Here is a 27,489-nt window from a genome sequence, read left to right on the forward strand (position 1 = left end):
TTTTGTTCTGCTCTACAAATACTTTACCGTTAGAGCAACAGATTATTCACAGCTAAAAAGCATCACCATTGTTATGATAGTAGGAAATAATCCTTAGTGGATTATTTTTAATCTTTGCATTTTAAAGAATTTGTTGAAATTTCTAGATGCTGTTGAGATACGAAAAATTTTATTGCTTTTTTTTGGTGGATCACTGTGAATTCAATACACCTGTGCAACTGTGCAAGAAGTTTCAAAGAGGAAAATATTCTGATGCATGAGGTGGAGGGAAAGGATTGAATAGAACCTTGATTGCTACCATTCCAGAATGTGTCATCTGGTTTTCTGCTGCTCTTAGTCTTCTCTAAACACACTTATGCTGTGAATTTTTTTCAATTTTTTGTTCATAAATACTTGAAGAAAAGCAATGAACTCAGAAGTCCCTTTTAACCATTTCCTTCTCATTTGTATTGAACAACACAAATGTGTGGCTATGGGATTCTCTGGGATTGAGGCACAGTTAGAAGGAAGAGGGTGAAAGCCAGTGTCATTGGCATGGTCTGGTGTGTCCGTCTGCTGTGTAGCAAGTCTGAATAACACCCAGAATGACATTTAAATAGGTGCAAGGTGTTCTTTCTGACTCCTTGTGGGTTTAGGATGTTGTCTTGTTCTGAGAACTGTGTATTGTACTGCTACTGCTGCTACTGCTAAGTCACTTCAGTCGTGTCCGACCCTGTGCGACCCCATCCCTGGGATTCTCCAGGCAAGAACACTGGAGTGGATTGCCATTTCCTTCTCCAATGCATAAAAGTGAAAAGTGAAAGTGTAGTCGCTCAGTTATGTCCGACTCTTAGTGACCCCATGGACTGCAGCCTACCAGGCTCCTCCATCCATGGGATTTTCCAGGCAAGAGTACTGGAGTGGGGTGCCATTGCCTTCTCTGGTGTATTGTACTGAGTATTATTAAAATTTGAAAAGAAAAGAAATGCAACTGATTCTCCAAATGAATAGTTGTTTTTTTTAAATTAAAATTAGAATGCTAATGAAAGAAGCTGTGACATTCCCTAAAGGTGAAGGAAGGACAATGTTGTAGATATTCTAGGGAAAAATAAAGGAAAAAGAAATAAACAAGGATTGGTCTAGGCACATTGTAGGAAAAGTTGACAATTCTGATTTTGAATTACTCAGTGTCTAAAACTGGCTTATACATACTCTTCTGGAGCACAAACACAAAATCTTGTGGATGGAAATTTACCCAGTCCAAGGTAGACTTATGACTACTTATCGTCTCAGTTACTATTTAGCATGATTAATTCAATTCAGAAGGAATTTATTACTTTGTGTTCTAGGTACTGTGATCATCCTAAAAAGATAGTAATGATGCAGTTAATAATTTAATTGCCATACATAGTTAGAATGGTCTGTAAAATCCAGTGAAAGGTGGAATTACTGAGAGATGGAAATAATAGAGAAAATATTTTGATATTAGATTAGTCATTAGAATGATAAGAGAGGAGGCTACTCCAACAGATAGGACTTAGTTGAAAAGTTACATGTGGTTGGATCATAGAAAACTAGCTCTTAGTAAGGAGGTGGAAAGACCACCAAGATTTTAAAAATCAGTGTGATACTGAAGACAGTGAGGAACCATTAAGGTTCTGAGGAATGGATTGGGATGCTTGTAGCTTCTCTCTAACATTGAGATGCTAGCTGTGTTTGATGGCTTGGAGAGATGAGAAATTGGAGGTGGAGAGGCCACTTAGATGGAGACTGCAACATTTCAGGTGAGGATAAATATTATTATAGAAATAAACTTTCTATTGGGATGCCCTAAGCAGGCTGGGTGGGTACCTGTCAGAATATGAATGCGAAGGAGATAAGAGTACGGGACTAAGTGTCTAATTATGTGGAAGTGGTTTACAGAGAAGGCTTCAATATGGACAGGCATGTAGTAAGGTGTATCCTAGTGAGATTGTAGCTAAGACACACTAATGAAGATAAAAAATTAACACATTTCTAGACCTTCTATACTGAACTAGGTTGGTTTGGCTCTTTAGGACCTAATTCAATAATGCCCCTCCTCCAAGAAGCATTTTCTAGCCACAGAAACAGGTCTAAGTTGCATTTTTTAAGCAATTGTAGAAAAAATTGTAGAAAAGGGGTAATGTCTTTTATGTCTTTGTTATCCACTAAATATTCTAGTGTAGTATCAGGCTTACAGTGAGTGATACGATATGCATGCAGAATGAATCTCCCTGACAGATAACTTGAAACAATAGGTCATGTACACATCAAAGCTAGCTGCCTAGAATGGTGAGATGTGAAGACCAGAGATTCTCCAGAGTCAGGGAGATAACCATCAGGTCTTTCCGGATATAACTAGGAGAGTTCTTCAAAAAATTCAAGAGTCACAACAATGGTGGAGGAGGGATTCTTTGGAGACTGGGAATGGTGCCTAGAGGGCTCCTGCAATGATGACATCAGAGTGCTTTAAAGCATTAAGTTGAAGTGCTAACAGATCTGAAATATAGACGGAACAACACATGAGGTCGATTCTGGTGATTTTAATCAAAGGGGAATGATGCTTATTTGTCCATGGGTTCATGGGAAAAGAATTTGGAACATTAAGAAGTGGTAGAATTTGCTAATGAGGGCTCTCTTCACAAAGTGCTGAAAGGATGTGGCTGAAGGTTGGGAAACTTTCCGAAATGAATTATTTTCCAATATTGCCTGTGAGACTGAAGCCAAACTTCCCCTCTCCCTCTGCCCCCCCCAGCATTTGTGGGACACAAACTACACAAAGACTAGTGTACCTTTAGCACAAATATCACTTAATATTGAAATATTAGAAGCATTCTTATTAAAATCAGAAATAAGAGAAGTTTGGCTATTATGATTGCTGCTATTCAACATTATAATGGAAGTTCTAGACAATACAATAAGACATGGAAAATAGGTAATAATTACTAAAAAGAAAGAGATACAACTAATACTATCTGGAATTTATGTGAAAATCTACCATTCCAGTATTCTTGCCTGGAGAATCCCAAGGACTGGGGAGCCTTGTGGGCTGCCGTCTATGGGGTCGCACAGAGTCGGACACAACAGAAGCGACTTGGCAGCAGCAGCAGCAGTAAGTAGTTGTTAGGTAATTTTGAATCTTCCATTAGAACTCAGGAAAATTTAGCAAGTTCAGTGGATACTATTCATCTATCATCTATCTAAATATCTATTTCTATACATTGGTAATAGTTATAAAGTATACTTTTCTAATATGAACATGAGGAAAATTATAAATCTTATTGAAGGATGGAAAAGAAGACTTGATGAAAGAGAAATATGCCATGTTTGTGCTTAGGAAGACTAAATAAATTCTTCATAACTTAAACATTTAGTACCTTCCCAATCAAATTTCTATAGAACTCAAGTAATTAATTTTAACATCTTTGTGGAATAGAAAATGTATGAGTTAATTTTTTTGAAAAAGGAAAACAGTGATGGGGATATGTCTTGTTAGACATCAAAATATGCTATCAAAGTATAATAATGAATAAGATAAAAAGTTCAGTGGAATACATAAGAATCCGGAGATAAATTAAACCGTTATAGCCACGCTTTCCGGCAAACAGACTCACTCAGAAGGACAATGCAGATAGTGGAGTGCAGTTTATTACGCCGGCGGGCCCAAGGCAGAGTCTCCTCTTAGCCAAGGACCCCGTCCAGCATTTGTGAAAATCTTTTATACCCCATGCGTACGTGTCCAGACCCACCACCTACCCCATGTGTACGTGTCTAAACCCACCACCTACCCCATGTGTACGTGTCCAAACAGTCAATAGTCAATAAGCCCGCAGTTACATTCCAACCAGTTAATAATCGATAAGCCTGTGATTACATCCTGACAGATACGAAAAAAGTTTATGACCTGTCTGGAGACAGGTGTGATTATGGTATGCTTCCTCTTAGGCAATGAGTAGCCTGGATGTGATCTTCAAGATTCCTCTGTCTGGAGGGGGTCTTATCCTTCCATTGTCGTCCTCACAGGCACTAAGCAGAGAGTTCAGAGTCCACTGGAGAGGCAGCCGAGCACGGCCAGCACGGACAGGCCTGAGATGGAGTCCAGGCCCTATGAATTCCTTCTTCAAAACTAGGGATAAAGATATTCTAGAGATAATGCTTCACATAGCTGAGAAAAGATTTTGGGGCAATTGGCTAGCCATCTGAGAAAAAAGAAAATTAGATCCATATCTAAAACAGTGTGCAAAATTAATTCCAGATAAATTGAAAACAAAAATTTATAAACATCATTATAAGAAAATATAGGAAAGAGTTAAAAATAAATATTGGGGCATGGAAGATTTTAAGGTAAACACAGAAGTTCATTAATTTGACTTTATGTGGATTAACTAAATAAAATTCAATACCGTATATGTTGCAAACATTTTCTTTCAGTGTAGTGGGTAAATACTTGAAATATAGAAAGAATTTCTATTAAGTCAATAAGAAAAAATGATGAAGAGGCAAAGAAATATGAGCAGGTTGTACATAGGAAAAGAAATTCAAATGACCAGAAACATGAAAGGATAGAAAACTTCACTTATCACTAGAAAAATACAAATTACACAGCAATGAAATGTCAGTTTTACCCCACCAATTTGGAAAACAAGGAGGAAAAGAAGTAAGATAGGGAGAAAAGATGACCATGAAGATTTTCATATACATTGTTGTTGGTGCTGGTATTGATTGACATAGCCTCTTTTGGAGAAAAAGTTCACAATGTTTTTCAAAACTTAATATATATTTCCTCTTATTTGACAATTTTAAATCTAAGGATTTTCCTAGAAAAATATTCCCACATGTACACAATGCAAGGTATACACTGCAATATTCCTTATTATAGTGACAAATTGTGTATGACTAAATATCCCATCAGGTAGGTACAGTTAAATGAAATATAACACATCCATTCTATGAAGCATTGTGCAGTAATGAAAAAGAATGGGGTATCTATGTATACCATCATTGAAAGATCTCCTAATACATATAGTCATTTGAAATAAAAAGCAATTTATAAAACAATTCACAATATAATGCTGTTTATATAAAAAGCAAATGAAAATACCTAATTCTATATACATACATAGAAGCATATATACATATGAATGTATAGAACAAGGTGTTCCTATATATGTATATATATATGTGGTGATGTTTAGTCTCTAAATAGTGTCTGACTCTTGTGACCCCATGGACTGTAGCCTGCCAAGCTCTTCTGTCCATGGAATTTTCCAGGCAAGAATATTGGAGTGGGTTGCAATTTCCTTCTCCTATGTATATATATATACCAAAGTGCATAAAATTATTTCTGAAGAAGACTGAGATTGGAGTAGCAAAGATGATCTTTTGGTAGAATTATTTGTTTGAATTTTTGTAAGAAAATTGACCCAGTCTCCCACATTGAAGGCAGAATCTTCACTGTCTGAGCCACCAAGGAAGCCCACTTGTATGATTAGCAATAATAAATTGCTTAAGAAGTAAATCAAAAATCTAAGCACACGAGTATACAAGATTATGGCTCATGCCTACAAAGAGCTTGATCTAAGCATTTTTTTAAACATTATATAATTGTGCATTCCTCCTTTCCAGCAAACTTCCTATTCCCCTTTTAGGATTTATCCTTGGAAATGTCAATGCCAGAGACTGATCCGTTAGTTAATTAGGCACATTTCTGAGTAGACAATTACTTGAAAGGATAACAGATGTTGCATCTCACATCCAGACCTTGGCTAATGTGTAGATCATTAACTCAGGTCTGACTCACATTCATTTTTATGAAGATATAGGAGAGTTCTTCTTATTTTTTTTTTAAATTAAAAAAACAATTTTAAAATCTTTTAAAAGATTTTTAGGTCTCCTAAAATTACTAAAAATTTCAGCTCTTCAGAGATTTGAATTTACTATTCCACACTAATTTTTCACCAGATTTTTTACATTATCCTGAGTTCTCTAATATTGATCACACACTGAATAGAATCTAGCCTTTAACCAAAATAATTGGACTTTTAATTATGCAATCAAACAAATAAGCCAGAATGACCATACCTAAAAACTGGTTTTGCTCAGCACTTTCTTTGCAAAACAAAAATGTTGTGCAAAATCAATAATGGTAAAACTTATTTGCGGAAAGGGCACTTTTGTACGGCTGTCTCTTTTAAAGCACCTCCTCATTCCCTTTCTGTGGGCTTCACCAGACCTGGCAGACCAGGCGCAAACTGTCCGGAGAACTTTGCTTTGTGATCTTTGGAAAATCTGGCTTTTGAATTTTAAAAGGAAAAGGAAAGTAGGTAGTCAACTGCCAGAGTTTGCCCCCATCACATACCTGAGCTGCCACAAGTTCAGTTTGGTTCACACTGAGCACCTGCCAGGTCCCGGGAAGAACAGCAGGAACTCGGGTGTGAATATGAGTCCCATGAGACCTTCCCCTTGGGCTGCTCACACCCTTGTGGTCACAAAAGTGGGTTATAGAGAAAACGACCGAGCTGCAAAAACCACTCCACTTAGTCAACAAGTATTTCTTAAGCCCTTATGTGTCAGGAAATGTGCTAAGCCCAAGGGGACACATGTACAAGACCCTCATACTCTGATGAGTTCACAGTCTAGAGAGGATGAAGGACAATGAAAGCATGAAGATATTGTATGAAACGTGCTGTGATGGTGCTGGACATACAGCATCCTAGTCGGGACTAAAGGGGGTAACAAGCCTATTCCTGGGGTCAGAAAAGACTTCTTTAAGGAAGAGAGAATTAAAACATGCAACCAGATACTTGAAGGATGAGTAAAAGTTTGTAAACCAAGAGATAGGGGAGGGAGACAAGGGATTATGGTGGGGATGACCTTGTGCCCAGCACTGTGATGAGCCCCTGGGAGACCCGCCCCCACAAAGGCCTGCATCCCTGTCTTCATCTGTTCCCCACTCAGACTAGAATTGGTCAGCCTGCTCTCGCTCCTTGGCCTCTGACCATCAGCCCTGACTCCTTCGCCTGTTCCCTAGAGGCTCCCTCACTCGTCCAGTACGGCAACAGACCCTGGACTCTGCTGTCTCCCCATTTCTACTCTTAGTGACTTGGTCCTCCTTTCACATCCCATCACCATCCAATGACAGCAAAATTACTGACATCACTCTATATTTAGGTAATTTCTTTTTCAGTGGCTGATTCTTGTGTGCCAATCCCTGCCCTAGTAAAAGCAAGGGTGCTTATCTTCCCCAGGCTGCTTTGGGATGCTAAATCATCATAATAGCCCCACTTACTGTCCTTGCTTTCTGTAATGAAGACAGTCAGGAAAACCTTTCCCTACCCCCAGCAACATCTTTTCTCCTGTGGCCTTATAGACACTTTCCAATTTGCAATTGAATTTGTCATAATCTGCACTTCTTAAGGGCTATACTTCACTAGGGAAAGCTTCTGAGCTTATTCTAATAACCTCTTATTATGAATAGCATCCATTATACTAAGGAGTTTTCCAGAACCTTCACCTAGATGATGAGCAAACCTCCCATCACCCTTCTCACACTCACCCTCTCCCAATTAGAAAAATACATAATTATATATATATATATCCTGGGATTTGGCATCTGCTTCATAATTATTTAGGAATGTGACTCAGCAGTTTGGAAGGAAGAGGGAAGGGGAGGAAATTTGCCCTTGTCAGAAGAGGAGAGAGAGAGAGAGGAGGAGTGAGGAGCACTAGGAGTTCTCTGGGCAATCGTTTCCCCAGCTTTCTTCCTTTTATGTCAACTAAACATTAAGTTCTTCCAAGCTGGTGGCTGCATGATATATCGAACTGTCCTCAAATTGCGTCATCCATAAAACCTTGCAAATAGTGGATTAGCAAACGATTTTTGTTCACGATGATAAGAAAAGTAGAGAAAAAAAAATCCTAAGTAAAAGAGATAAAAGTATGTGTGGGAGGAAAAGGCAAGTGCTGATGCTGACAACTTAGGTCAGAATATATATTTTTTTAAATAAATAGCAATACCCAGAAGTGGGGTTGCTGGTTGATACGGTTGTTCTATTTTTAATTATTTGTATAATCTCGATAACTTTTTTCCCTTCAGTGGCTGCACCAATTTACATTCCCACCAACAGTGCACAAACGTTCTCTCTTCACATTCTCACTAATACTTGCTATCTTTTTTAAAAAGTTTATTTATTTTTTAATTGAAGGATAATTGCTTTACAGAATTGTGTTGATTTCTGCCCAACATCAACAGTCACAGGAATCAGTCACAGGAATCTTTTGTTTTTGTTTATAATAGTGATGGGGTTCGGGACACACTACCCCAACATATGATATCTTGGCAGAGTCAGTATTTCAGGCTGAAAGAATTTGAGAAATGGCATGGACAGGAAGGGTTTTCTGACCTTCCCCTGAAGCAGGTTGTAAAATCCTCATGTGACAGCTGCCCGCCTATGTTCAGAGAAGCAACATCCTTATCTTCGAAGATAAAGGGACACAGAGAGGAATCTGAGTGAACGGTCTTTGCTAAATTTTCCCCAGTTTACTATACTGAGCTTACTTTTGTCTTTTATCATCTGTTTCCACAGCTCTTCACCAAACCTAAGCAGAAAAACACATTTAACCATTTCTTTAGGTCTTCATTTCCTTATGAAATTTCCCACATCACATCAAGCTTACTATAAAATGGTACAGTTTGCTCTTGTTAATCTGTCTTTTGTTACAGGGGTCCCAGTCAAGGATTTAGAAGGGTAGAGGAAAAAGATATTTTCCTCCCCTACAATAGCCATCCTAATAAGTATGAGGTGGTATCTCATTGTAGTTTCTTCTTTCTTTTTTTGGCTACACTGGGTCTTCCTTGCTGGGCACAGACTTTCTCTAGTTGGTGCAAGCAGAGGCCACTCTTCGTTGCTGTGTGCGGCCTTCTCACTGGGGTGGCTTGTCTCTTGCTGCGGAGTACCTGCTCTAGACATGAGGCTCAGTAATTAAGGCGCATGGGCTTAGTTGCCCCCTGACATGTGGAATTTTCCTGATCCTTGTCTCCTGCTTTGGCAGGCAGATTCTTAACTACTGGACCACCAGGGAAGTCCTCCTTGCAGTTTTGATTTGTACTTCCCTGATAATTTGTGATGTTGAGCACCTTTTTATATGTCTGTTGGACATTTGTGTGTCTTTAGAGAAAAGTCTATTTAAGTCCTTTGCCCATTGTAAGATGAGGTTGTTTGATTATTATTATTATTATTATTATTATTTTTGCTATTGAGTTGTAGACGTTCCTTATATATTTTGGAAATTAACCGCTTATCAGAGTATGATTTGCAGTTATTTTCTCCCATTCCACAGGTTGGTTTTTCACTCTATTGATTGTTTCCTTTGCTGTGCAGAAAGTTTTTAGCTTGATGTGGTCCTACTTATCTATTTTCATTCTGGTTGCCTGTGTTTTTGGTGTCATTTTCATGGAATTATTACCAAGACCCATGTCATGTAGATATCCCCCTAGGTTCTCTTCTAGGAATTTTATATATTGGGGTCTTGTGTGTAAGTCTTTAATCCATTTTCAGTTGATTTTTGTGTGTGATTTAAGAAAGGGGTCTCATTTTATTGTCTTGCATATGGTTATCTTCTGGATACATAATCAAAAGAGTCAAAATCAGGATCTCAAAGAGATACTTGCCCTTCAAGGTTAATTATAACATTATTCACAATACTCAAAGATACAGAAATAATCCAAGTAATATTCTGGTGTATGTATATACTACATTCTCTTCCTCCATTGACAAGTTAATAGATAAACAAAATATGGTATAGTCACACAATGGAATATTATTCAGCCTGAAAAAAAGAAGGGAATCTCCCATTTGCAATAACATGACCAGACCTGGGAGATACGCTAAGTGAAATAATCCATCACAGAAGGACAAATACTGCATGATTCCACTATATGAAGTTCAAATAGTCAAACAAATAGAATAAAAAAATCTGATGGTGGTTGCCAGGGGATGGAGGGAGCAGGAAATGGAGAACTGTTGTTCTATGGGTATAAAATTATGGTTTTGCAAGATGAATAAAGTTCTAGAGATTTGCTGTACATCATGCCTCTAGTTAACTGTATGGCACTTAAAAATTTAAGGGAGTAGATCTTAGGGTAAGTATTCTTGAAAGTGAAAGTTGCTCAGTCATGTCTGACTCTTTGTGACCCCATAGACTGTACAGTCCATATAATTCTCCAGGCCAGAATATTGGAGTGGGTAGTCTTTCCCTTTTCCAGGGGATCTTCCCAACCCATGGATCGAAGCCAGGTCTCCCACATTGCAGGTGGATTCTTTACCAGCTGAGCCACAAGGGAAGCAAAAAGCAAAGGTATGCAAGGAAATTTTTGGAGGTGATGTATAGGTTTATTACTTTGATTTTACTGAGGGTATCATGGGATTATGTGTATGTCCAATTTATAAAACTGCATACATAAAATATGTGCATTTTTTGTATACCAGTTATTTCTTGTTGTTGTTCGGTCACTAAGTCATGTCTGACTCTGTGATCACATGGACTGCAGCATGCCAGGCTTCCCTGTCCTTCACTGTCTCCCTGACTTTGCTCAGACTCGTGTCCATTGAGTCAATGATGCTATTTAACCATCTCACCCTCTGCAGCTCTCCTCTTTTGCTTTCAATCTTTCCCAGCATTATGGTCTTATCCAGTAAGTTAATTCTTCACTGTAAAAGAAAAAAAAAAAAAGTTACTTTTTTACAATCAATAATTTAAAGATGGGAAAAAGGAAATATTAACCTAAACTTTGATGTAGACACACATTCTGTGAAATGGGCATTCTGACTCTTAGCTGGGAATATAAATGGGTATTATTTTAATGCTTTGGAAGCAAATGGCAAATCACATTACATTTTTTATGTTCTTTAATCTCCATTGAATTATATTTCTATGATTTATCCTATGGAAATGTTTGGTTAGTATTAGTATTGAGAAAATATCACCAGTCCTAAAACATTTATTTCACTATCATTTGTAATAAGCAATATTAGAAACAATCTGAATGTTTAACTCTGTGGGAATGTTTGAACAGACCAGAGAATATCCTCATGATTCTATATTATTTAGGAGAGTGAGGTTAGCAAAACCCTGGAGGGTGAATTCTACAACACCCTCTCCTGCAGGGAGGTGACTGTCTTATTTCTTTAATGGTACAACTGTTGCCTAGTTAGATCATTGTAGTTTCTATCTGTGGCTATAGCATTGTGCCTGAAATATGGTGGACATTTCAAAAATTAGTGCTACTATTATGGTGCCCTTAATATTTGTGAAATCTGTATAAAAGCAAGGAGAAGTGTTTATGCTATGCTAAAAGTGAAACAATATTTTATTTCACTTTTGTTGTTGTTTAGTCGCTAAGTCATGCCTGATTCTTTGCAACCTCACGGACTGTAACTCTCCAGGCTCCTCTGTCCATGGAATTCTCCAGGCAAGAATACTGGTTTGGGTTGCCATTTCCTTCTCCAGGGGATCTTCCCGACCCAGAGATCAAACCTGGGTCTCTTGCATTGGCAGACAGATTCTTCTTCTTTTTTTTTTTTTTTCACTTTCACTTCAGTTTTATTTTTTTTTTTTTAATTTTTATTTATTTATTTTTTTGTCATAGGCAGACAGATTCTTAACCACACTTAGCCACCTGGGAAGCCCAGGATTTCACTTAAAAAAAAAATAGTTGTAAATAGAAAATTGGACTGAAGGATATGTAAAAAGTACAAAGTGAAAATGTATTATTAATAGAACTATAGTGATTTGTATTTGTCTCTCATATTATCTAATAATTTTATAATTTTATTGAGCCATAGTTGATTTACAATGCTGTGTTTAATTTCTACTGTACAAAAAAGTGACTCAGATATATATATATTTTTTCTTTTTCCTATTCTTTTCTATTATGGTTTATTACAGGATATTGAATATAGTTCCCTGTGCTATACAATGGGCTTCCCTGGTGCCTATACAGTAGGACTTTATTGTTTATCCATCCTATATATAAAGTTTGCATCTGCTAATCCCAAACTCCCAATTCTTCCCTCCCCCACCCCCACCCCCCCTTGGCAGTCCCAAGTCTGTTCTCTGTATCTGTGAGTCGTTTTTGTTTTATAGATATGCTCATTTGTGTCATGTTTTAGATTCCACATATAAATGGTATCGTATGGCATTTGTCTTTGACTTATTTTGGTTAGTATGATAATCTCTAGGTCCATCCATGTTGCTGCAAATGGCATTATTTTATTCTTTTTAATGGCTGAGTAATATTCTGTTGTATAGATGTACCACATCTTCTTTACCAATAAATTGACAGATTAAGTTGCTTTCATGTCTTGGTTTTTTTAAAATATTACTGCTATGAACATAGGGGTGCATGTATCTTTTTGAACTACAATTTTGTCCGGGTATATGCCCAGGAGTGGGATTGCTGGATCATATGGCAACTCTAGTTATTTGAGAAATTTCATACTGTTTTCCCTAGTCACTGAACCAATTTACATTTCCACTAACAGTGTAGGAAGATCCCCTTTTCTCCACACCCTGTCCAGCATGTATTATTTGTAGATATTTTAGTGATGGCCATCCTGAATGGCATAGGTGGTACATTATTGTACTTTGATTTGGGTTTCTTTGATAATTAGTGATGATAAGCATCTTTTCATAGAGAAATGTCTTCGTATCTTTCTTTCAGTAAATGTCTATTCAGGTCTTCTGTCCATTGTTTGATTGGGTTATTTGCTTTTTGGTTATTGAATTGTAGGAACTCTTCATGTATTTTGGAAATTAGGCCCTTGTTGATCACATCATTTGCAGATATTTTCTCTCAGTCCATTAATATTTCTTTAATAAGTATACAAAATTTTAACAATAAAGACAAACCATTTAGTTTATTGAAAATGATTATTCCTACATTTTCTCATCCTTTTGACAGGTTACTTTTCTGGGTATTCATTAAATTAGTCCTACTGATAGAAGAAAAACTGCAGAAATCTGTTATGGGTGGTAGAAAAGGCACAGAACTGAGAGTTGGGGGATTTGGGTCTCCTCCTTCTCTGCGAACTTGGAAAAGTCACTCAACTTCTCTGATCTCTGTTTCTTCATGGAAATGGCAAGAGCAGTATTTGACAGATCATCTCATTAACTAATAAGTACATCATGTAAGCTTGAATAAAGACTTTGAAAACTGTAAAGTGATGAACAAACACATTTCTGTTTCAAGTTTTTACCTTTTTAAAGCTTGAACTCCCCCTTTTAACTCCTTCTTGCAGATGAAGCCAACTGAGTTGGACACCAAGATTCATCATGAACTGTAACCCCTTTCATCCTTATTTCTTACCTTGTCTCTACTCTTTACAAAGAAAATCAATATATAGATCTCCCATAACATTTATTTTCTCCTGTCATTATTTTCTCCTTTTTCTCTTTATAAGTGAATTTAAACTAGGAACATCTTCTATCATATTAGGAGTGACTGAGCTTGATGTGACTTTTCTCAATTTAGATATTTAGGCTGATCAGTTCTCGCTTTTTTATCATTTGCTGTCAACTGGTCTTACAAACCTAAGCAAAGAGGCAGGAAAGGAGACAAATTTCCAATACTCCAATGACCAAAGGATGACATCACCCATGAACTCAGACCTGTCCAGGCAGGAAACTGCATTTATGTCATGGGTAAAGCAGTAAGTAGCACATTTGATGATTGGTTGATCATTTCCAGATGTTGTGTTAGTTTGTCCACACTCAAAGCTACCAAATAAGTCATTTGGAAGTGATGGTCATCTCCATAAGCTGGTACGTAACTTTGTTCATCAATAAAACACGTGTCTTTATTCTTTTAAAGGAATTATCATTACTGCCTCAAAGCTACTGCAGTTTGGGGGACTTTGAGTATTACATTTTTATTTCCTTTGCCTGGTACAACTGCCTCCCCTTAATATCTCTGCCTTTATGAATCCTAATGCTTTATCCAGGTGAATTTACTGATGTCAGTTTCTTTTAACTGAAATCATACTTGCCTCCATCTTTGAATCCTCAACTGAGACAGTCTGACTTTTTCTAAATTTTATTTAGAAAATGTGTAATTTAAAAAATATTAAAATTTTGTTATATTAAAAATAATTTCTGTCTGTATATATATACACAAATGTAAAAATATATTATACAGAAGTATTGTGTATACTGCATAGGTATAATATATACATATATATGCATAATATATTTATATGTCTATATATATTGTACATATTTGTCTTTATGTGACATACTTCTTTGAATTATCACTTAGAAAAGAGATGGCTATTTCATATTGAGTCCTTATGAAGTCTCATGTTAGAATGTTTGTCCTTCTCCCAGTTATTTTATTTTGAATAAGAAAGGGTTGCTTGGGGAAGACAAGGCATCTCAACCTTGGCTGCATATTCAGATCACCCAGAGGACTTTTAAAACTCCCAGTGTCCAGGCTGCATCACAAACCATTGAATCAGAATTTATGGAAGTGTGTCCTGGCACTAGTGGTTTTTGTTGTTGTTTTTGAATTGTTATAGGAGTATAGTGTTATGTTAGTTTCTGCTAACATGAAGTGAATCAGCCATGCATATACATATGTCCCCTCTGTTTTGGATTCTCTTCCCATTTAGATCACCACAGAGCATTGAGTAGAGTCCTGTGTGCTATATATGACAGATTGTCATTAGCAATCTATTTTATACATAGTATCAATAGTGTATATATGTCAATCCTAATCTCCCAATTTCATCCCACCTCCCTCTTCTTGGTATTCAAACATTTGTTCTTTATATCTGCATCTCTATTTTTGCTTTGTAGATAAGATTGTCTACACTAATTTTTTTCAGATTCCACATACATGCATTAATATGATATTTGCTTTTTGCTCTGACATTCTTCACTCTGTATAACAATCTTAGATCCATTCAAGTCTCTACAAATGACCCAATTTCATCTCTTTTTATGGCTGCATAATATTCCATTATTTATATATGTACATCTTCTTTATCCATTCTTCTATTGATGGACATTTAGGTTGTTTCCACGTCCAGGCTATTGGAAATAGTGCTGCAATGAACACTGGGGTGCATGTGTCTTTTTGAATTATTATTATTATATTCTCTGGGTATATGCCCAGTAGTGGGATTGCTGGGTCATGTGGTAGTTCTATTTTTAGTTTTTTAAGGAACCCCCATACTATTCGCTATAGTGGTTGTACCAATTTACACTCCCACGCTCAGTGCAAGAGGGTTCCCTTTTCTCCACACCTTCTCTAGCATTTATCATTTGTAGATTTTGTGATGATGGCCATTCTGACTGGTGTGAGGCAGACTGTTGTTTTGATTTTGACTTCTATAGTAATTAGTGATATTGAGCATCTCTTCCTCTGTTTGCTTTGTTTGCCATCTGTAGGTCTTCTTTGAAGAAATGTCTATTTAGGTCTTCTGCCCATTTTTGGATTTTTGCTTTTTAATAGAGCTGCATGAGCTATTTGTATATTTTGGAGATTAATCCATCATCAATTGCTTCATTTGCAAATATTTTCTCCCAGTTTGAGGGTTTTTTCATCTGAAGAGCATTTAAAAAACACTAATGCAAAAAAATAAAAAAAATAAAAAAAAACACTAATGCTGGGGCTACAGTAATTAAGACAGTATGGTTCTGGCATTGTTTTTTTTTTTTGCTAAGTCATGTCCGGCTCTTTTGTGACGCCATGGACGATAGCCTTCCAGGCTCCTCTGTCCGTGTGATTTCCCAGGCAAGAATACTGGAGCGGGTTGCCATTTCCTTCTCCAGGGATATCTTCTTGACCCAGGGGTCAAACACATGTCTCCTGCATTGGCAGTTGGGTTCTTTACCACTGTGCTACCTGGGAAGCCCGGTACTGGTATTCAGTTCAGTTCAGTTCAGCCGCTCAGTCGTGTCCGATTCTTTGCAACTCCATGAAACACAGCACGCCAGGCCTCCCTGTCCATCACAAACTCCCGGAGTTTACTCAAACTCATGTCCATCGAGTCGGTGATGCCATCCAGCCATCTCATCCTCTATCGTCCCCTTCTCCTCCTGCCCCCAATCCCTCCCAGCATCAGGGTCTTTTCCAATAAGTCAACTCTTCGCATGAGGTGGCCAAAGTATTGGAGCTTCAGCTTCAGCATCAGTCCTTCCAATGAACACCCAGGACTGATCTCCTTTAGGGTGAACTGGTTGGATCTCCTTGCAGTCCAAGGGACTCTCAGGAGTCTTCTCCAACACCACTGTTCAAAAGCGTCAATTCTTCAGTGCTCAGCTTTCTTCACAGTCCAACTCTCACATCCATACCTGACCACTGGAAAAACCATAGCCTTGACTAGACGGACCTTTGTTGGCAAAGTAATGTCTCTGCTTTTTAATATGCTATCTAGGTTGGTCATAACTTTCCTTCCAAGGAGTAAGCATCTTTTAATTTCATGGCTGCGATCACCATCTGCAGTGATTTTGTAGCCCAAAACAATAAAGTCTGACACTGTTTCCACTGTCTCCCCATCTATTTCCCATGAGGTAATGGGACCAGATGCCATGATCTTAGTTTTCTGAATATTAAACTTTAAGCCAACTTTTTTACTCTCCTCTTTCACTTTCATCAAGAGGTTTTTTAGTTCCTCTTCACTTTCTGCCATAAGGGTGGTGTCATCTGCATATCTGAGGTTATTGATATTTCTCCCGGCAGTCTTGATTCCAGCTTGTGCTTCTTCCAGCCCAGTGTTTCTCATGATGTACTCTGCATATTAGTTAAACAAGCAGGGTGACAATATACAGCCTTGACGTACACCTTTTCCTATTTGGAACCAGTCTGTTGTTCCATGTCCAGTTCTAAGTGTTGCTTCCTGACCTGCATACAGGTTTCTCAAGAGGCAGGTCAGGTAATCTGGTATTCCCATCTCCTTCAGAATTTTCCACAGGTTATTGTGATCCACACAGTCAAAGGCTTCGGCATAGTTGGCAATTTGATCTCTGGTTCCTCTGCCTTTTCTAAAACCAGCTTGAACATCTGGAAGTTCTCGGTTCACGTATTGCTGAAGCCTGGCTTGGAGAATTTTAAGCATTACTTTACTAATATGTGAGATGAGTGCAATTGTGCAGTAGTTTGAGCAATCTTTAGGATTGCCTTTCTTTGGGACTGGAATGAAAACTGACCTTTTCCAGTCCTGTGGCCACTGCTGAGTTTTCCAAATTTGCTGGCATATTGAGTGCAACACTTTCACAGCATCATCTTTCAGGATTTCAAATAGCTCAACCGGAATTCCATCACATCCACTAGCTTTGTTCGTAGTGATGCTTCCCAAGGCCCACTTGACTTCACATTCCAGGATGTCTGGCTCTAGGTGAGTGATCACACCATGGTGATTATCTGGGTCATGAAGATCTTTTTTGTATAGTTCTTCTGTGTATTCTTGCCACCTCTTCTTAATATCTTCTGCTTCTGTTAGGTCCATACCATTTCTGTCCTTTATTGAGCCCATTTTTGCATGAAATGTTCCCTTGGTATCTCTAATTTTCCTGAAGAGATCTCTCGTCTTTCCCATTCTATTGTTTTCCTCTATTTCTTTGCATTGATCGCTGAGGAAGGCTTTCTTATCTCTCCTTGCTATTCTTTGGAACTCTGCATTCAAATGGGAATATCTTTCCTTTTCTCCTTTGCTTTTCGCTTCTCATACTGGTATTAGTGTTTTTTAAATGCTCTGCAGGTGATTCCGTGACAGTAATCCTGAAAACTACTGTTAGCCTGAAACAAACTTAGTGCTGGAGCTTGATGTTTATAAATGCTTGTGATGGAAGCAGGGATTCAACACACATTTAGTGAGTGTTCCTGAGGGGAAGGTCTCCATCATTGCAAATGGTGGCTATCGTTACTTTTTTCTTTAAAAAAAAAAAAAAAAGCCTTAAAAAAATCATTTTGATAAGATATATATCATTATAAGTTGTACAAATCTCAAACATACATCTGCAGGATAAATGAAAAGTACATTCTTATATTATGCTAGATGGTTTTGGTGGCATAGGATAAATCTCCAGTGGCAGAATTATGCATGGAATCAGAAAGTGCCATAGTTGGAACATCTTAGGCAGCAGTGACTATGATGTGTGAGAAAACGTCATTAGGTGATTCAAAAGGGGTACTCAGTTCAGTTCAGTCACTCAGTCATGTCCAACTCTCTGTGACCTAATGATGGTTAAGACACTCACATCAAAGGTGCATATGAAAAGTTTGAATAGAATTGTTCCATGAAGTTTGAGCATAGAAAGAGTACTATTTCTGGATCACTGTATTAGGTAACATGAATTTAAATATCTATTGTAAGTAAAATTAGAAATGAAATATTGATCATTTCAACCATCCCTCTAAGCATTTAAAGATTAAAACTCATCAAACATTGTCAGTGGGAAAATGGAAGCATTGCCTTATACTTGGGGTCCCCTTATTTTGTTGCATTCATGTTTTCGTTTTTCACTTGCTGAAAGTAAGCTCATTAAGAATGGAGACTACCTCTTATTGATTTGATTTTACACATACCTAATCACAGGCACAGATTTTGTGGGAACAGAAGCACGTTTGTGGATGGCCTTATTTTAGAGAGAAAACTACATAGTGACCATGAGATATTATTAGGACTTCTCCCAAGACTACTCAATTGAGGGGTGCTGGGGTGTAAACCTCATGAGCTTCATGGGAAATTCATGCCCTCATTCACTCTAGTGCCCAGCACTGGTATCTGGCTAACCAGGCACAGGCATTGCACAGCCATTTAAGTTGCATTGCTTTCCTTACTCAAACAGCCTAGGAAATCCTAAGATGGTTTCAGAACATCCCATGTTGGTCTCTATTTTCTAAGAAAGCAGAAGCAATTTTCTGCTCTGGAGCAGAGTGGTCGTGTAGCACAACATTGGCTGAGTATTGATGACAAAGATGAGTGCAATTTCACTCTGGAAAGCTGAGATAGGGCAAATGTAGCATATCAAATTTGAACCTAGAAGCTCTTAGGATGGAGGCGGGAGGCATAAGGCATCTGACAGTATAAAAATAATGTGATCCAGCAGAGGGCTTTTCTTTCTGCGGATTCCTATCTCGTACACTGAAACAGACTTAATAAAAAGTTTTAGAATTCTTATTGTCAAACAGGGGATAGGTGAGTTATGTGTGGTCACTCTACAGGCAAGGGCTCCATCCCATTCATTTTGGTGTCCCTAACACCAGTATCACACTGTCTGGCTGTTGCTAAAATGTTTATTGAAATTGCACCAGAAACTTTAATGCAGTCAGTGAAGATAGCATCAGTATGAATAATCAGGTTCTGCATTTTAACATGGCACATAAAATTCATACTTAGGCATTCATTTCCTTATTCTCTCTTCAGCCTGGAATTCTACAGATGAGGATGAGGTAGGAGAGAAAATAGCCGCTGAGAATGGGCTGCCAAGCTAGGATGCTAGCCAGAATCCAAACCCAGGAATACAGAACCTGGGTACATTCTCTGGGCAGGAGAATTGGCTGAAACTTCAGAAAAGTTTTTTTTTTCTATTTTTTTCATATCATTGTTTGACACTTTGAGCCTCTTGGTCTTTGGCTAGAAATTTAAATTTCCAACTCAATAAACTGAAAGTATAAAGACAGAAAACTTTCCAGTCTTTCATACACATTAGATATTTACCTGAAGTCAGTATCTGAAGCTGCTTAAAGATGACTAAGGATTCATGCTGAAGATAGAAGTGACCATGAGGACCAGCTGGTGAGGACCCTGACATCCCAGAGAGAGGAAGAAGGGAAGCTGAGAAGTGGCAGTGCAAGAAGAAAGGGCAAAACACGTGGCCTGGAGAGTGGCAGGAAACAGAATATCCAGATCCTAGCAGCTCTCTTGACATTTCATGGTAGTTCTGAAGCCAATTCGAGCATCGTCCTGGGAACAATCCTTTTGACAACACCAACTTGAAAAGGACACAAACACTCTCTATTCTGGGGAAAGACAGAGACTTTAGGGAGGTCTGGGATATATAACACAAATCCCATGATTGTCATTCTGGTGCAGGCAGAGCGCCCTAGCTGCACAAAGGAAATGGCTGAAGTTTGGATTCTGTTTCAGTCTCAAGTGATACAAAGTCTTAGAATTTCTGTTTGTGTCTTTTTCTAGTAAGGGTGACTTGAGGGGCTACTCTCATGGTCTCCTTCTTGGAGCTGAAGTAAAAATAAAATCAACACTGGAGATTTCACATATATGCATCTCATCTGATCAGGCAGGGAATCCTTGATGAATTCTAGAATCTTGCTCTCGTAAAACTTCAATGACAGTGACAGCTGCTTCAAAATCCTTAGTGACCTTTCCTGGAGCACAGACTACACTGAGCTGAAATTTCATGTGACACGTTTTAGGCCGGGTGGTTTTAAATGAGGGAGGAAAAAAAAAACACGTTGTTAAATATTACTGCAAAATTTCACTTTGCTTAATGGGCGATAAAATAACACAGTGTGTTTAGGTGGCGCAACCTTCTGGTTTGACCATCTGGCCTGATGAAGATACTCAGGGTGTCTTGTCTGTTGCTGGCTTTTGCTCCACTATCTACTGATGAGTAGGTGACTGTCAGCATTATTAGCTCCTGCTTGAAACCTGCTTAAAAGAAATGCCCTGATATCTATCCAATGACACCGTGGTCAAAACAAAACACCACAAGGGACAGGACTCTAATTAGTCAAGAATGTTGTCCTTATTCTTAGAGTTTGAAGAGATACATCAAGAATATTGGTATTTTTTTTTTCAATTCAAACAAAATGCTCAAAAGAAATAGCCACTCATTCCTTTTCCTACAACATTCTGGATAAGGTTTAGGAAGGAGCACTGACATCTCAAGGAAGAGGGCCCTGAACTATCAAAAAGTGAAAATGCTACTGAATCTAAAAAAAATCTAAAAGAAACTACAAAAGCAGTAAATCTGTCCTGCTTCGACCAATAGACTCTTAGAATTTCTAGAGAAGACTGACAACCAAAAATTTAAAAAATGAGTCACTTTATGGAAAACTTACAGACTCTTTTGCTGCAGAGGATGGGGACTACATATAGAAACATAGCCATTTTGAGGGTATAAGCTAAAAACATTTCTTGGTTTTCCTTTTCTCTTCTCGTGATAAGAACACTTTGACCATCTTATCTTACACTTTTGAGTTTACATGAAGATGATTTGAAGAACTAGATAGCAAATGAATAAAGATTTTTATTTGGGACCTCTTGTCTAGGCAGTTTGATTTAAAACCACACATACACACAGAATGAAACTTAACATTTGGCTATGATGGACTACTTGACACCAAATTAGTCCCCATAAACAACCAGCACACACACACAGATACACACAAAAAATTGAATAACACATACAAGGCAATTGTTTTTAAGCACTGGATGACAGGCATGGAAAACCACAATCCCTGAGAAAAATGAAACTGCTAAGGTGAGAATTCAGGGCAGCTAAAAGAGCCATATTCTCTAGGGTATTCACCATCGAGAAGAAAGCTACACCTTGGGGGGTGTGTGGGGTGGGGGTGAAAGTTTGCTTGCATAGGCATTCCTTATGAATCCTTGCTTGAAGACAGGGTGAGGTTACATGGTGGGGCATATGTAAAACTGGATGTTAATGGCATTCAGAAGAGAACAGAGATTCTAGATTTCAAGCACTGCTGGGTAACATTGGAGTTTCAGCCCAGTTAGAGTGGAGAAGTCTTGTTAACACTCTAGCATCTGATTGAGACATCAGAAAAGTCTTACCTTACAAGTAAGGGCCATATTTTAAAATAAGGTTCACTCTAGATCTGTCTTCACAGAATCTAAAAGGAGAGACTAAAACAAAATTAATAGAACATTAGGAACTTTTGGAATAATATTGGACACTTTATCAAACATGTAATTAACATCTCAGCAGCAGAGATACTTTGAAAATTAGTGGCCAAAGATTTCCTATATTTGTTGAAAAACACTGGCTTACAGATCTATGATGCTTGATGGACTCAACAAGAGAAAGACAAAATGACACTTAGGCTCTCAGACTCAAACAGCTGAAATTAAAAAGTAAAGAACCAAAACATCTTGAAAGGAGACAAAGCAAAATACTTACAGGAGAATGATAGGAATAAATGAAAGCTGATCATGTTAGAAAAAATAGAAGTAGGAAGATGAATCACGTGTTTTTTAAAGGTGAAAATAGAAAAACCTGACATCACATATTCTATATATAGAGAAAATGTCCTTCATAAACAAGGGTGAACTATAGATATTTTCACAAAAATAAAGGCTGAGAGAATTGATCATCATCAGACCTGAAAGGTACTCTTCAGGCTGTCATTCCAGTATCTTCCTAAATAATCTTAAAAAAAAATAATAGCTATGTGAATGAAGGAATTCAATGACACCACAGGACATAAAGTCATATACAAAAATCAACTGTATTTCTATATATTCACAATAAACAAAATAAAATTTTTTAAATTTAAACATTATATCATAAAAATATCTCAGTATGTACAAAAACTCTGTAAGGCATAGTTCAGGCAAGGCAGAAAAGGAAAGACGACCTCAACAGAAGTAGGTTACCTTTATTCAGGCAAGGAGGGGCGACAGTCGGCCTAACGACCAGGCTGAGCGCCGAGAGGGGTCAGAGAGGCTTCATACTTATAGGGAGGTTTGTGGAAGCGATAAGGGGAGTCAGGCAGGATATTTTGAGTATTCTTTTGTTGAGATGACATTTGTAGTTGGGCAGGGGGTGATAAGTCTTCTGGGCGGGTGTAGGGGGTGGAAGGTTTCAGGACAGGGGTTGATAAGTCCCAGATAGATGCAACTGGCCTGGAGCATCAGGGTGGAATAAAAGTTATGCTTTGTTTTCTCCGAAGTTAGATGATTCAGCAAGGGGCCTTTGAGACTGTTGTTCTCTTTTCTAGACCCCAAAGACTCCTTCAAACTCTATATTAAAAAATATAATAGGTTGCTGAAAGAGATTAAAGAAGAATAAATAAATGGAGGATTATATCATATTCATGGATTGGACAATACAATATTATTGTCAGTTTTCCACAAAGTGACATGTAGATTCAACAAAATCACAATCATGATTCTATCAGCTTTTTAAAAATTGACAGGTTAATTTACATAGCAATGCAAAAGATCTAGAATAGCTAAAATGATCTTGAGAAGGAAGTTGGAGTACCTATGTTATCTGATTTTAAGACTCATTAGAGATTTATAGTAATCAAGGCAGTGTGATATTCTGTAATATGCATATGGGCTGGTGATCTGTTTCACCCTTGATAGTATACTTGTTTCAATGCTATTCTCTCAGAACATCCCACCCTCACCTTCTCCCACAAAGTCCAAAAGTCTGTTCTGTACATCTGTGTCTCTTTTTCTGTTTTGCATATAGGGTTATCGTTACCATCTTTTAAAACTCCATATATATGCGTTAGTATACTGTATTGGTCTTTATCTTTCTGGCTTACTTCACTCTGTATAATGGGCTCCAGTTTCATCCATCTCATTAGAACTGATGCACATGTAAATCCATGGTTGATTCATGTCAATGTATAGTTTAAAAAATAGTATAAAAATAGATAAGCAACTCATGAGACATAAGTAGAAATCTAGAAAATCCTCTAATATGTCATGAACATAATTAGAATTTGTGAATTCTGACAATGTAGGGTTTGCATTCCATGTTAAATCACTGGAATAAAAGATTGCTCTTTTGGGGTTGGGATGAAGCAAAGACAAGTTAGAAGAGTGACTGATGGGTAAGGAAGAAGGAAAAAAAGTTCCACTGTGATTTTAGTACCTTAAAAGCAGAACAAAATATAAAAGAATGGTTTATATTATAAAAGTCAACAAAACCATTATTGCAATGATCTAAAAAAAAAAAATACACATTTAGATCAGTGGAACATAATAGATATTCCAGAAATAGACCCACACATGTGGTTAATGGATTTTCAGCAAAGGTACTAACATAATTCTACACAGAAGGAAAATGTTATTTATTCCTATGGGAAGAAAATGAACCTTAACCATGCCCTCACACCATATAAAAAGATTAATTCAGAATAGAACATGGACTTAAAATCAAAGCTAAACAACAAAATCAAGTACCATGGTGAGTCATTATATATGACAGCATATATTATATGATTTCATTTATATAAAATGGGTGACAGGCAAAACAACAGGCTAAATATTCAGTGGAGACAGAATTTAGAGTAGCAGTTGCCTTTGGGCGTAGAAATTGATTGGAAAAGGACATCAGGATTTTCTGAGATGATGGGAAATATTTTTTATCCTGATTTTGCTGGTGGTTGCTTAGATTTATATATTTTTCAAAGCTCTCTAAATTGAATATTTCAAATATAGGCTTTTTATTGTTTGTAAATTGCATCTCAATAGTGTTGATTGGTGGCTCAGATGGTAAAGAATCTGCCTTCAGTGCAGGAGACCTGGGTTTGACCCCAGGGTTGGGAAGATCCCCAGGAGAAGGGATTGGCTACCCACTCCCAAATTTTTGCCTGGAGAATTCCATGGACAGAGAAGCCTGGTGGGCTACAGTCCATGGGGTCGCTAAGAGTTAGACAGGACAGAGTGACTTAACACTTTCAATGCTGATTTCAAAATATGATTTAGAATGTTTCCTGTGGAGGAATATTAGAGGACTTTATTCTTTCCACAAAGCTTTTTGACACTTCTAAGTTCATCCTATATTGACAGCAGAATTCATTGAGATCACTGAGCTGAATTCTGTGTTCAGTGTAGTTTTCCCAACACACTGTCTAACAAAATGATAGATAGGAAGATAGATAGACTGATTCACAGTAGTATGCTATTAGAAAAAAACATTGTGAAGAAACCAGTGGCATAAGATTTATTTGCTAGAAATTACTGATAGGCATTTCTGTTGACCCAGTGCTATGAAATGCAGTTCAATACTTTTTATTAGAGGTTTTCTATGGCTCCTCTTTGGTGGAAACATAAAAGAGAGATAATTATGTTTTAGAAATTCCAATAAAAATGTAGCCATAACATACAGTTATCCTGTGATTGTAATTATTGCACAGCAGTATGAAATATGGCCATTCAAAGCTAATTTGATACCGCAAGAAACTGTGGAGGCAAAATGCATTCTAGTTGGTGATATGATATGTAGCAAGGAAGGGGAGCAGACTGGAAGTGGCTTGAGGGAATGATCAGTTCCTAATAGTGTCAATATTATCCTCTTTGTTCACTGACTTCAACTTTACCACTCACCTATTGTTTCCAAATGATTGAAATGAATCTGGACGTGGGATCATGGTGACTGAAATTGTCCTGTGGTCAGTGGCTGGGCTGTTTGCACTTGAATGTCAATTCAATTCCCACTGAGGCTTAGGGAGATGTGGATTTAGTGACAGATGCATCATCTTGGGAACAGACAATGGCAAATGACAGTAACAAATAGCCAATAAAAGTTCAGTTTGAAAGGTTTCCATTCACAGAGGAAAGGGGAGGAAAAAGCAGGTTGTTTTTGTTTATCATTTGAACTGTGGTCAGGTCTCCAAGTAGAAGCCAGTGCAGAGTTCTGTAGCTGTAAATGACTGGTGCTGAGTGAATCTCAGAAAGCACAGATTCAGGTTGCCTTCAGTAAGGGAGAAGGTCAGATGTTGACTTGGCAGATTATTTGCCTCATCTCAAACTCTGAAGCCCAGAAAGCTGGCCAGGATTGCTTTAGAAGACTGGCTTGCAGCTGAGATTTTTCTGGCAATCAGAATTGCAGTTTATTTGACCATTTGGACTAAAGCTGAACGTGGACAGAGAAGCCGCTCAGACGAAGGAAGATGAAAAAATGCAGTCTTGTAATGAATAATTCTTCAAAGGCACATGCTTATCCCTCAGTGGGGTATGAATATTTTCATAACTCTTTCTTGGTCAATTTTCAGGGGGATAAAGGTTAGGTGTATGGAGATGTGATCTGAGCTTTGCCCTGGAGCTTGTTTCTCTACATTGTCTCTTGGACCAGATTCCTATGAATATATTATTATGTGTTTTGAGAGGAAGGCTATCAGGGTGAATAAATATGAGAAAGCCAACCCGTGCTTCTCTCTTTTGGCCTGTCGTAAAATAAGTTGGCAAGAAGGCTCTCTTTCAGAAGTCCTGCCGTAGAGAAATCTGTTTCCTTAACTCTTGTCACCCCTTCCTGAAGGCCCCAGTCTCTCTGATGCTTGTTCACCTAACACCTGTGCTCTTTAGTTTCTTAACCCTCCAATATCTAGTGATCTTTTTTTCTGTGTGTCCTCATTTTCTCATGTCTAAACTCTTTGATTCCCTATTTCAAGCATGTGGTTCTCTGACTATCACCTCCTTTCACTTTCACCAGGTAAACAATAATAATAACTACCTCTCAGGGTTATTGAAATAATTCAATATGTTGATTTGTATAAAATGCTTCAAACAGTGTCAGGCATGTGTCCTTTGCTCAGTAAATGTGGAGGCCACCTCAAGTTCTCCAGTTCATGGAGGTAGCTAATATTTCTCACTCTCCATAGCCTCTCTCTTGTATGTCCATAGTTTACTCCTTAAATAGTGTAAATTGCAGTGTCAATCTTTATAGTTATTTCTTCCCAAACACCTTAATCCCTTTGTTCTATTATCCCTAATATATATGTGTACATATGTAGCAAAGCTCCAAGCTGGTTAGAACCAAACACCAACTTTACGACTTCACGTGAACAAGGTAGACTGCTGGTGGAAACCACCAAGAGTGCTGACTCTATTCAGTTGCAGTTTATGATTCAACGTCTCTAATGAATCCATAATACCACTTGGCAATCTAACTTCACTTTCTTGTTTCCAAATTATCTATTTCATACATGCTCTTTTCTCCTCTCACCCTCCACTGCCATCATGGACTATTCCTTAGCTGATGACTTCACTTCATGGATCACTGAGAAAGCAGAATCAACATGGGGGAATTGTATCTTCTTTTCCACTACCAAATCCACTGCTTCACTTGCCTCTGTACTTACACTGTCTCTTTTCTATTCTCAAGATTCAGAGGCCAATTTGGCATGTCAGCCTGATTGAATCCCCTCTAATCTCCTTAGGCACTTGGAACCATAATAGTTCCCTGTCTTTCCTATATCATCAATTTCTCTTTCTCCCTCTCAGATCATTGTCATCATGGAAATAGTCTAGTGTTTCTTCTTTAATGAACAATTTAAAAAACACTTCTTTCAAAGCCCCAGATGGATTTCCTGATGACTTCTACTAAATATTAAAGGAAGAAATTATACTAATTCTCTTTCAGAAGATAGTAGGACAGGGAACACAGGGAACACTTCGTAACTCATTCTAAAAGGCCAGCATTACCCTAATATTAAAACTGGAAAAAGACATTAAAAGAAAGTAAACTATAGTCTAATATCTCTCA

At 37.7% G+C, this 27,489-nt stretch overlaps 2 long non-coding RNA genes across 2 annotated transcripts in view; one reads left to right on the plus strand and one right to left on the minus strand.

Moving 5' to 3' along the window:
• LOC122709415 overlaps positions 1–27,489 on the plus strand; it is a 92,774-nt gene that overhangs the window by 49,421 nt on the left and 15,864 nt on the right. The gene's annotated exons all lie outside the window — the stretch shown is intronic.
• Positions 10,297–27,489, minus strand: part of LOC122709414 — a 129,104-nt gene continuing 111,911 nt past the window's right edge. The window contains exons 3-5 of the long non-coding RNA XR_006345508.1: positions 21,822–21,893; positions 19,722–20,023; positions 10,297–10,709 (exon numbers count right to left, since the gene is read on the minus strand). This is a non-coding gene — a long non-coding RNA (uncharacterized LOC122709414). The remainder of the gene's footprint in view (positions 10,710–19,721; positions 20,024–21,821; positions 21,894–27,489) is intronic.

This window comes from Cervus elaphus, chromosome 15 (assembly GCF_910594005.1).
Source record: "Cervus elaphus chromosome 15, mCerEla1.1, whole genome shotgun sequence".
Taxonomy (NCBI): Eukaryota; Metazoa; Chordata; class Mammalia; order Artiodactyla; family Cervidae; genus Cervus; species Cervus elaphus.